At 45.7% G+C, this 12,923-nt stretch overlaps 1 long non-coding RNA gene across 2 annotated transcripts in view; it reads left to right on the forward strand.

Annotated features, from left to right (window-relative positions):
• Nucleotides 1-508: 508 nt before the first annotated feature.
• LOC127447897 (uncharacterized) overlaps nucleotides 509-12,923 on the forward strand; it is a 32,657-nt gene continuing 20,242 nt past the window's right edge. For both annotated transcript variants that reach the window (XR_007898428.1, XR_007898429.1), the window contains exon 1: nucleotides 509-652. This is a non-coding gene — a long non-coding RNA (uncharacterized LOC127447897). The remainder of the gene's footprint in view (nucleotides 653-12,923) is intronic.

Here is a 12,923-nt window from a genome sequence, read left to right on the forward strand (position 1 = left end):
TGTACATTTTGTCATTATTTACTCACCTTAATTTTGCTTCGAACCTCTATGACTTTCTTTGGGGATATGTTTAAACTTTTCTCCATACAATGGAAAAGAATGGTGAATGAGGCTGTCATGCCTAGCATCTCCTTCTGTGTTCCAAGAAGAAAGTCATACTAGTTTAGGACATTTCTTGGTTGAACTTTCCTTTTAAATTTACATGGAATTGTTGGGTTAAAACTCCTTGAATGTAGCTTCCCAATTTCTGTTATTGCATCATAGGGAAAATAGCCCTATGACCTCCATGAAAATGAAATCAATTGTAACCCTCATTTTTGACCGACTTAACAGCTGTATTATTTACATATCTACCTGTGCCTGGCCTATCAATAGAGCCCATTGTCTATGTACAGCAGGAGAGTGCTTTGCCTATCTGTGACAGGAGGGGTGAGAGGCGGCCACTCCTTTTGCCCCCTTTCAAGTGTCCTCTGCTTTAAATCCGCCCATATGGCCAAAGTGGCTTTAAGTAGAGGAGAAAGGGCACATCAAACACATGGCCTGCTCAATTCTGCTTCACTTGACTCAGATAAGAGGGACATTTCACCAGATGACGTCTCATAATACCTTATAAGCACGCTGCTAATGAGCGTTCAGTGCTCCCACAATGCAAGTCAGTATTTTTTATTATTTATTAGGCTACCGATGTGGGATTAATCTCATGTCAGGTCAGATTTAAGGGTAGTCACTCAAGATATAGACTGAAAACACAAGATATTCCTTGGTTGAGCCCATTCTATGCTGATGCTATGCAAAAGCCTATTTACATCATATCAGCTATGGTATATTCTCATTTCTATGGGAAGAAATGGGGAAGTCTAGAGTTAACTCATCTAAAGAGTCAGTTAAGGTCTGGCATTTGAATTTTCACTTTCTTTTTTAAATTTAATCTTTAATGTCATGTATTTTTTTGTCATAAAATGTCATATATAATGCATAGTTTTATTTAATATTTTCCCTTGAGGTCCACTTATAATGTAATGTGTTAAAGATTTTTTTTCATAATTTGGTTTTATTTGTTTAATTTTATTTTTATTTCTGACAAAAAAATTTCACTGCTATGCCTTTAAGACTTCTATCTAGACATCCTCTTCACATTTGAAATGAGATACAGAACTGTGCTGCATGGGTTTGCTGTTCCGTCCAATGTAGTAAGGGGTAGGGTTTTTGCTGGACTCCAAAGAAACAGTGTATGAATGCTGCATGTGACTTTTCGCAGAATGAGGGTTACCATCTTCAAAAATGGTTTTGAGTAGGGTGACCATATTCTGGTTTTCCAAAAAGAGGACACCTTTTTTTCTTTCTTTTGCATTCATTACTATGAATGCAAACTTTAATACAGTGAAAAAGACACTCTATTAGCATAACATATATATATATATATATATATATATATATATATATATATATATATATATATATATATATATAAATAAAAATTTCCAACATTCTTTTGAATGTCCATGTACTAAAATATTTGATGCCATGAGTGTACCTTCATTTACTATTACTATTATTTTGAATGGCCATGGAAAATGAAGCAATGTGATAACAATTTTACCTGGTGGCAAAAAATAGTCTGTTAATTTACCTGATGAACTTTCACCTTTTGTTGACCCTTTATGCTTCGTAGAGCTAATGTGTGCTTCTAAATCACTTGCACCTTTATTAGCAACTGACACATAAATGCCAGCTTTACATGTCATACATTCTGCTTCCCACGGATCTCGACCTGGACGAAAGCATGGGAATTTTTTGTGCAAATCTTCTGTAAATTTGCACTTTTGTTTGGGTATTGTTTCCACTCAGCTGTCATTAGCTGCTACTGTCAAGCAACTGTTTGATGCCGAACACAACAGCGCTTTAGTGATGGGTCGTTCATGAACGATTTGTTCATTTTGAACAAATCTTTTATGTGACTCAAAAGAACGAGTAGTCTCAGAGAGTGATTCGTTCATTTTGTGTTGGCCGCGCATGTGCATTGCGCAACCTCCATTCGTTTGTTACGTGAAAACTGCATAGGCGCTGTACAGGAAACAGAAATTATTAGTTCACCTCTCGAGTCGTTTGTTCTTTTGTCACGTGACAGCCGTATACGCTATGCATTGCTCACACAGGAAACAGAAATGATTAGTTCACCTCTCGAGTCTTCTGGTCCAAGTCGTTCCTTCTTTTGTCACGTGATAGCCAAATACGCTATGCAGTGACAAAAGAACGAACGACTCTGACAAGAAGATTCCAGAAGTGAACTAATCTTTCTGTTTCTCATAATTTGTCCTTGGCTGCATTATCAGTTTTTCCTTATTGGGACTATAATCAAAGTTTGCATAAGTAGACGTGTTGGGGGGGATTTGGCAATTGAAAATGTAACATTTTAATTATTTAATTCTGCTCAAATGAACTAAATGACTTGAATAAAGATTCGTTCATTTTGCTGAACGAGACTCAAGTCAGTAAAATGATCCGATCTTCCCATCACTACAGCACGGAGAGATTGACAGGGAGGAATTTGGCCAATAGTTGCTGCAAGCCTCTTATAAATAGACCAATTGGTGTGCGAGAAGGTGGGGCTTACAAAGAGGGGTTAAAGCAATGCAAATATGGACGCACACACAATGAAGTATTAGACCTGATGCACATCATAATGCAACTAAAGCCGAATCCTGGACATTTTCGCAAATTTAGAAATACCGGCCGGACACTTTTTTAAGGTCCGAAAAAGAGGACATGTCCGGGAAAAAGAGGACATATGGTCATACTAGTTTTGAGTTCGAATGTTCTGAAAAAGTTTTGAGTTCTGAATGATACCATATATTTTCATAGTACATTAACCTCTTTTATTCCAAAACATCAATCAAAATTTGATTCTTCATGATACCTATGGGGATTGGATCAGCACTTTGCAGGCCAGACTTGAACCTGCATCACCAGCATGAGCACCACAGTTCCTATGGATCATGAGCATTTATGCTAACCACTGCGTAACAGCTTTGACAAACACAAGATATTTCTTAAACAGTAAACACTAGACTGAAACAAAGCTCAGACGCAACATAATCAGCCTGGACACTCTTTGTTTTTTTTCCAAGTTCTGTTTTCTTTGTTCTTGAAAGATGAGACCAGAGCAGTGGCCTGCAGCAAGCAGAAAACAATTGGGTATTTCACTGTGTGGAGGTGGTAGAGAGAGAGATGAAAAATAAGCACCTGTTAACATGACTTGTTTTTGATCCTCAATTTCATAGTCTGTAAATTGTAATGATGAGCTTCACAGTGAAACTCTTGGCATATGTGTTATCAGTGCCAAGTACCAAGAAAAAATCATTCACAGAAACATACAGTATAGTATACATTTATTGTATATTATGCAGTCTCAATTTTGCTCATTTGGACATCCATGTATACACACATTTATTGCTTATATTGTTGACATTTATGCGTACACTCTGCGTGCACTATGTGTAGTGGTTGATTAACCGTTTGCCAAGTCAACAGATAATACTGCCTTGTTGCCTTGAATGTGTGTTTAATGTACAGTATATCAAAGTCCAAGACTGAAGAAACTGAAAGGAGATTCCCATGAGGTTTGGGGTTTTAAGAAAGGTAAACAGAGGACTCCCTCTCCTCTCGGCTAAAGTTTCTGCCCTCTGGCTTCTTTTGTTTGTGTGTGTGTGTGTGGGCAAACAGCATTAAGGTCTTTGCATGTAACAGCTTCTTAGTTTATTTTGTATTGTATTTCATGGCACAATTTCTTCCTTTTATGGCTTGTTAATTCTGAGATGTCTTCGCTGATAAAAATGTGTTCCTGATGGGCTTACAGTAAAACTGAGAGGGCTGTTGAGAAGTAAGTATGTGTGTAAACTTTGCGTTGACTGCACACACAGTACAGTGTCTGCCTTTTATTACTGTGTTTTTCCTGAATGGACGTATCACTATTTAAAATATGAAACAGGCTGAAATAGGCACAAATCAGTCATGCTGTACTTTTCCATGATACAAAGAGAGCACACAAATAAAATGATCAGTGAATAGATGGATGGGAAGGGGTTCAGTGTGCAACAGTATTTGATGCTTTGAGGTTATCACAATCAACTAAAATTGTTTTAATTCTACATTTCTACATTTCAACAGTGTTTTAAAACCATGTTTCAGTAACCACAAAAGTTTGAGCAAGTATTCTTATGCCAAATAGATGTTTGTGAACACAAGTCATGTTTGTGAAAGTGCAAGGTTAGGATCAGTCTCACACAGTACATCGATTAAAACATATGAACTGTCATTACACGTCACTTTATTATAAATGTACATATCTCAAATTTATATCATGAAAAGTGTGTTTGTGTGTTGAATTTGAAACATCTTAAAGATACTGAGCCTGTGTATGAGAGGGACAGAAGTGCCACAAGCAGTTGCCGCTTGCAGAAGCAACCTCACACTAGGGTCTACTTGGGGGATAGGAAACTGAGAGCTACAGGATAAGTACAGAATGAGTAGAGTGAAAACAGGTGGAAACAAGTCAGAAACAGTGCCGGTTTCTGCCGCATGGTAATGAGCTCTTACAGGAGTTGCTGTTGCACTGGAGGACTCCGCAATGCCCCTGGCTGGAAGGCCACCCCCAGCCCCTCTGGAGGAAGGGGGGTAAACCTCTAACCACCCGGGCAGGTCTACCAGCCCCGTCCCGAACTCAACCTTATGCTACCTCCAGACACAAGTCATTCAACGGGAGGGGCCCGCGCAGCGAACGGGCTATCCCCATGGCTGTGGGGCTTGGCTGCCACTCGTTAGCTCACACAGCATTCACACAGGAGAACCCACACTGCGATTCAAACGGGTGTTTTGAATTGCTTCTTGAATTGCATACAACTGTAAGCCCCTATTGTTCACAGCCAAAGTCACTTCGTGACACACAGACAGTGTGACAAGGGAAATCTTGTTCAGGCCTCTTATTTCAAGCACAGGAAAGTGCTCTTCACTCTCACTTCAAATCAAATCAATGTCTTATCAATCACGGGGCCTGAGCCTTCAGGGTGGCAGTGGGGATCAATCTGCCATTTTTCAGGGTGTCCACTGACTGCTTATATCTGGGGCTGAGGCAGGGGCCTGTCTAATTGAATTAGCAGAGCCACGTCCCTGGGGTGGTTTCCATCTGGTTTTATATGTAAGTGACAAGAATAAGTGACTTGAAGATACATCAACAGATGCAGCTGGTAGTCCAGGAGGGAAATGAACTCTTTAGAGGATGCAAAATAAGACACTCTCTTTTACTTCATTTCCTTGGCACAGTTTCTTCATGCGTTTTAAAGAAGCCATGGCAAACTAGACAAGCGTTAGAAATGTTTTAACTCTTGCAGACATAGGCGTCATGGGCCTAAGTTTTTTGAGGAGGCACCAATGGCAGTCCAAGCTCACTTAATGCTTTTGGCGAGACATGACATGACTGAATAATTGTATATGCATATAGTAGGTCTATGTTCAAATGTGAAACATGTCAGTCTAGTCCAAATTTAGGACATAATTATCAAAGATATATATATATATATATATATATATATATATATATATATATATATATATATATATATATATTTCCCTATCTGTCACTCACTCGACATTGTGTCGAGCCCCAAACACCTCTGCTTTTTTGAAAAAAGGCCAATGAGAATTGCTGAGAAACGGACATACGGGTATAAAATGAGCTGGTATGCAACCACTCATTCAGATTTTCTCTTCGGAGCCGAGCGGTTCTATTCATTGAGCTGAATTCATCTGCCGAGTTCATTCACCTCTCTCTGATGGATCTTACAGTGCATTTCAGCGGCTTCTCCCCCTCTGCATCTGTGGTTTGCAGAGAACGCCCCTGGGTGCTTCGGCAGAACATTTAAAAGAGTATATTCTAAAAGAGTATATTTTATTTCTGAAAGAGCGGCACACACGCAACGTCTTTTTAAAGACACGTCTTTTTAAAGATGCCTTTCCGTTTGTGTGTTATACCTGGTTGGAATTCCTGGCTTCCAACGGCCACAATCGCTGTCTTACGTGTCTGGGCACTGTCCATGCGGAGACATCATTCGTGGATGAGTCATGTCCTCATTGCGAGAACATGACCATGGCAACGTTGCGGTCGCGGCTTGCTTTCGTAAGAAAGGCCGCGTCGGTTAGCACTGGGGTCGATTTGGGGACATCAATGGAACACCTCCACCGGGTATCCCTCCATGGACCTCCCATTCCCCAGCACGCTCGCTTGCCCCGATCGGGCTCTCGCATGAGACCGGAGGCTCGTCTCAGCATGAGTTCGACTTCTCGTTCAGACCTCCGGAAGACAATGAGGTATCGAGCGCAGCATCGGAGAGCGGGCTCGTCCAGTCTGATGCAGAGGCTTCGGTTCGGCTTCCTCCTTCGGGAATGGTTGCCCAGTCTCATGCCGACACGGAAATGATGGACGTGCTTTCCCGGAAGGCCGTGAGCATCGGGCTAGAGTGGAACCCTCCACTCTCCCCTGAACCCTCACGGCTCGACAATCTGTTCCTGGGCACGGGGCGCCACCCACGGCCACGCCCCACCCCGTTGCTTTTTTCCCGGAAGTGCATGAGGAGCTGACAAGATCATGGGAGGCACCTTTTACTGCCTGGTCCCAGTCTTTCAGCTCCCCCGCTCTCGCTACCCTCGACGGCTGAGCGGCCAGGGGGTATTCGGTGATCCCCCAGGTGGACAAGACGCTCGTGGTGCACTTGTGTCCGCAGAGCGCCACCACCTGGAGTGGGTGCCTGAGACTCCCGTCCAGGGCCTGTAGGTTTACATTGTCCCTGACGGCTATAGCCTATGGTGCCGCTGGACAAGCTGCCTCCGCCCTGCACGCCATGGCTCTCCTGCAAGAACACCAAGCCAAGGTGCTAAAAGAACTGCACAAGGGTAGTTCTGACCCGGGATTGATGCAGGAACTGCGCTCAGTGACTGACCACACTTTCCGGGCCACAAAGGTCACAGCGCAGTCTCTCGGGCAGGCGATGCCCAGGAGGCTGCAGCACCCAAAAGCCTGACAAAAGAATGGTTCCCTCATCTCCTGTGTCACATATCCGGTGCACACGGCCGTCGTCATGACCACTGTCCACCGTCCCATTTTGGCAGGTATGGTGCACCAGTGGCGGACCCCCCGCCCCTGTGCGCCCAGTTGTGGCACAAACACACCCACACGGGATTGGTTCCAGTGGACTACGGGGATGAGATTACTTCTCCCCCTCCTAGACCAATCTTGTGGTGGGCAGCAGGAGCCAGGTAAGTGCTTCGATGTCCCTGGACTCAGCACGGCCAGGGGGCTCGAGTCCCCTCGACTTGGCACCTCGAACTCCGCCCCGCCGCGATGCCCCACCCGCCGGTACATCTGAAGTGATCATTCCCTTGGTCCCCCTCGCCCAGAGTTTGGGCGCATGGCTCATGCTTTCCAACCTGTCGCAATGGCTGATCCAGACCGTCCAACTCGGCTACATGATTCAGTTCAGCAGGCGCCCACCCAGGTTCAGCGGCATCCGTTTCACCTCAGTGAAGGGCGAGAACGCCGCTACCTTGCATGCGGAGATCACTACCCTTCTGTGCAAGGTCGTGATAGAGCCTGTCCCTCCAGCCGAGATGAAGAAAGGGTTCTACAGCCCTTACTTCATCATACCGAAGGCAGTGGGTTGCGACCAATCCTGGATCTGCGAGTACTGAACCGGGCTTTGCACAGACTCCCATTCAAAATGCTGATGCAAAAACGCATTCTAGCTAGCGTCTGGCATCAAGATTGGTTCGCGGCAGTAGACCTGAAGGATGCGTACTTTCACGTCTTGGTCTTACCTAGACACAGACCCTTCCTGCGGTTTGCCTTCATAGGCCAGGCGTACCATTACAAGGTCCACCCCTTCGGCCTGTCCTTGTCCCCTCGTGTCTTCACGGAGGCCGCAGAGGCTGCCCTTGCCCCGCTAAGGGAAGTGGGCATCCGCATCCTCAACTATCTCGATGACTGGCTAATCCTAGCTCACTCTCAAGAGTTGCTGTGCACACACAGGGACCTCGTGCTCTGGCACCTCAGCCGACTGGGGCTTCGGGTCAACTGGGAAAAGAGCAAGCTCTACCCGGTTCAGAGCATCTCTTTTCTCGGTCTGGAATTGGACTCAGTCTCGATGACAGCGCGCCTCACCGACGAGCTGCTGAACTGTCTGAAGGTGTTCAGATGGAGAACAGCAGTTCCACTGAAACATTTTCAGAGGCTCCTGGGACATATGGTATCCTCAGCGGTGGCCACACCGCTCGGGTTGATGAGACCGCTTCAGCACTGGCTTCAGACTCGAGTCCTGAGATGGGCATGGTGCCGCGGGACACATCGCGTGGCCATCATGCCGATCTGTCACCGCCTCTTCAGCCCGTGGACCGACCTTGCATTTCTATTGGCAGGGGTTCCCCTAGAGCAGGTCTCCAGGTGTGTTGTGGTTACAACAGACACCTCCAAGATGGGCTGGGGTGCCGTATGCAATGGGCACACAGCTGCCGGCTCCTGGACTGGCCCACAGCTGCACTGGCACATCAACTGTCTAGAGTTGTTGGCAGTACTGCTTGCCCTGCGGAGGTTTCCAGGGCAAGCACATGTTGGTCCGGACGGACAACACAGCATCGGTAGCGTACATCAACCACCAAGGCGGTCTACGCTCCCATTGCATGTCACAACTCACCCGCCATCTCCTTCTCTGGAGTCAGCAGTGCCTCAAGTCGCTACGAGCCACTCACATCCCGGGTGACCTCAACACCGCAGTGGACATGCTGTCACGTAAGGTTACCCTCAGGGGAGAGTGGAGACTCCACCCTCAGGTGGTTCAGCTGATTTGGAGTTGATTAGTTCGAGCACAGGTAGACCTGTTTGCTTCCCGGGAATTCTCCCACTGCCCGCTCTGGTACGCCCTGACCGAGGCACCCCTCGGTATAGATGCGCTGGCACACAGCTGGCCCCCTGGACTACGCAAATATGCACTTCCCCCAGTGAGCCTACTTGCACAGACCCTGTGCAAGGTCAGGGAGGACGAGGAGCAGGTCATCCTAGTAGCACCCTACTGGCCCAACCAGACGTGTGTCTCGGATCTCACAATCCTCGCGACAGCCCCCCCCCCGGCTAATTCCCCTGAGGAAGGACCTTCTTTCTCAGTGATTGGGCACCATCTGGCACCCACGATCAGACCTCTGGAATCTCCATGTCTGGCCCCTGGATGGGACGTGGAAGACCTAAGTGGCCTAGACATGATCACTTAGGCTAGGGCTCCCTCTACGAGGCGCCTACATGCCTTGAAGTGGCGTCTGTTTGCTAAGTGGTGTTCTTCCTGACGCAAAGACCCCCAGAGATGTGCAGTCGGATCAGTGCTTTCCTTCCTGCAGTAGAGGCTGGAGGGGCGGCTGTCCCCCTCCACCTTGAAGGTGTATGTAGCCGCTATTTTGGCACATCACGACGCAGTAGATGGTAAGTATTTGGGGAAGCACAACTTGATCATCAGGTTCCTGAGAGGCGCTAGGAGGTTGAATCCCTCTAGACCGTGCCTGGTCCCCCCGTGGGACCTCTCTGTAGTCCTTCAGGGTCTACAGGGAGCTCCCTTTGAGCCCTTGGAGTCAGCTGAGCTTAAGGCACTCTCTTTGAAGACTGCCCTTCTGACTGCGCTCACTTCCATCAAGAGGGTAGGGGACCTGCAGGCATTCTCTGTCAGTGAATCGTGCCTGGAGTTCGGTCCGGGTTACTCTTACGTGAACCTGAGACCCCGACCGGGCTATGTACCCAAGGTTCCCATGACTCCTTTTAGGGATCAAGTGGTGAACCTGCAAGCACTGCCCCAGGAGGAGGCAGACCCAGCCTTGGTGTTGCTGTGTCCGGTACGCATCTATTTTGATCACACGCAGAGCTTTAGAAGCTCCGAGCAGCACTTTGTCTGCTTTGGTGGACAGCGGAAAGGAAGCACTGTCTCCAAACAGAGGATTGCCCACTGGGTCACTGATGCCATCATGATGGTGTATCAGGCTCAGGACGTGCCACCCCCTGCGGGGTTACGAGCCCACTCTACCAGGAGTGTGGCGGCCTCCTGGGCCCTGGCCAGTGGCACCTCTTTGGCAAACATCTGCAGAGCAGCGGGCTGGGCAGCACCCAACACCTTTGCGAGGTTCTACAATCTCTGGGTTGAGCTGGTCTCGTCCCAAGTAGTGGCAGGTATGAGCAGGTAAGTTCCGGGACAACTGGCCAGGTGTACCGCTTGCGCATAGTGCCTTTCCCCTCTCTTGAGGGGAAGATGTGCGCTCTTGACTCCCAGTAGTGTTCACAGAATGTGATCCCTGGATGACTTTCCTCCTTAGCCCTGTGGCAGTTGAGTTTGCAGAGAAACTCACTGCCGGCTCAGTAAGTGCGCTAATGAGGCCCTGTACTGAGGTAGGTGCTCCGCATGCAATGGTTCCCCGAAGGCAACCCCATGTGATATTTTCCGCAAAATTGTTTCCCTGTCGGAAAACTGCATCTTCCTTGGGCAGGGGCCCCTCTGCCCCTGGTCGCTATGCATTGTAGAAACTCCTCCCCCTTTGGGTAGGACCTACCATGGGATCTCTCCACATGACATACTTCCGACAAGACTCGGTAAGACCATGTGACGTATTCCACTCAAAATACCCCCCCCCCTTTTGGGCAGGGTGTGGTCTCCATGGTGTCTTCCCCTTGGGAGGGACACCCCCCGACGCAGACACTTATGGCTCCCAGTCAGTTAACAAATTCCACTCTTTTTGGGGAGAAAAGAGGGGGAAAAGAGGCCTTGGCTGGGCTAGCCTGTCCCTATAGTTGGGCAGTCGACTTGTTCCTGATGGACCGTTCGACGTTCATAAGAGCGTTGGGGGAGGTTACGTGACGGCCTGGTGCGCTGGCTACGAGGCACACAGCAGTCTGCCCGTCACACACCGCCAGTTCACGCAAAACAGTTCAGCTAGTTGTGGCGTTTTGTATAGGGACCCCTAGTGTCACTACATCGACACAACGTCGAGTGAGTGACAGATAGGGAACGTCCTGGTTACTTTCGGAACGTCCTGGTTACTTTCGTAACCTCCGTTCCCTGATGGAGGGAACGAGACATTGTGTCCCTCTTGCCACAATGCTGAACTACCCGCTGAAATGGCCAGGACCTGGTCTCGGCTCCTCAGCACAAAACCTGAATGAGTGGTTGCATACCTGCTCCTTTTATACCCGTATGTCCGGGGGAGTGGCATGCAAATTCCACTCGCCAATTCTCATTGGCCTTTTTAAAAAAAAGCAGAGGTGTTTGGGGCTACCAAGAATGACCCCTAGTGTCACTACATCAACACAACATCTCGTTCCCTCCATCAGGGAACGGAGGTTACAAAAGTAACCAGGAAGATATTTTTTTGTTTTGTTTTTTTTTTTTTTTTTTTTGGAAGTTGCAAAATCAAATTGGCCCCAAAATCAGTTTAAATGAAAAGGAGGCTTCTGCTGGCAGAAATGTTTGACTTTTCACTATGACATGAGTGCTATTATTTGGAAAACTTGAAGAAAATTCTTGTCAAAACAGTCTTTTGGCATCAACATTGATGCTAATGTTATTAATCCAGGTGATGACAACACCTGTGTGCTTTCGGTTCATTAATCAGACTGAATCACCTCTTATTGTCCTCAAAGGCTTCAAAAAGTATCGCTTAACCAAGTCATGACTGCTTTGTCTTTGCCCTTAGACACCATATCCTATTTCGTTGCTTTTCTGCGGCAGAAGATAAATTATTGTGATTTGTTTTAATGTGATCCTAAGGTCAAATCTAGATCACTTTTTCATGTTTATCAGGACAATCTGTCTTTGAGCCAATAAGTCTTTTAAATTATGTTTTCAATACGATTACATTTTTAATGCATCATTGAACCATCGTTAGAGCATGTTTAATTTGAACAGCTTCATGACATGCAACTTGAGCATAGCATTATGTATTTTATATATATAATGTATCACTTTGTTTATATAAAGCAAGTATTACTATAATTATTGCTTATTCCATATGCTTTGGTATATTAATGCCACATGCATGAATGGTACCTCAAATTGTGCAGCTTATTGAGAAAAGGTATGCTGTTAAGAAATCACACTTAATATTTTCATCTGGTGAGCAATAAAATGAGAAAATCGCTTAGATATGTCTCGGGTCACTTTCTCAATGTTAGTCTAAGGACCGGACTATTTTGGACACTTGTGGATGGAATCTTTTGACTTTGGCTTGTGAACAATTACACAGCTAGTAACCGCATAGTAACACAGACAACCCTCAGAACACATTAGCAAACACACAGGGTTGGGGAGTAACGGAATACAAGTAATGGAAATACGTATTTAAAATACAAAGTAACTGTATTCCACTACAGTTACAATTTAAATAATTGGTAATAAGAATACAGTTACATTCAAAAAGTATTTTGATTACTGAAGAGATTACTTTGCATTTTATTGTCATTTGTTTCATTTAATATTTAGTCCTTTCAGGTGGAAAAGAATTATCCATATAAATGATGCAATCCAAAGTGCATTTGAACAGCGGTGAAACAGTTTCTTATGATGTTTTACATTCATACGAGCAGACAGAGAAGTAAGTTTGAAGTAAGTTTGGAGCAGAAGAAATAGAAATAAACATTGTGTAAATTGTCAGCTTTACGCTAAGCTAAAATGATATTTCTAGCCATTTTACATGCACGTTACCAGGCACGATCATATTTTTTTATCAAGAAAATTCACGTTGGATCATTTCTTTTTTCTAGTAAGACCTTTGATATTAGGGCAAAAATCATATTCTTTATAATAATTTTTGTATTGTTTTCCTGTAAAAAATATCTAAAAACCCTTAAAGCA

This window comes from Myxocyprinus asiaticus, chromosome 11 (genome assembly GCF_019703515.2).
Source record: "Myxocyprinus asiaticus isolate MX2 ecotype Aquarium Trade chromosome 11, UBuf_Myxa_2, whole genome shotgun sequence".
Classification (NCBI taxonomy): domain Eukaryota; kingdom Metazoa; phylum Chordata; class Actinopteri; order Cypriniformes; family Catostomidae; genus Myxocyprinus; species Myxocyprinus asiaticus.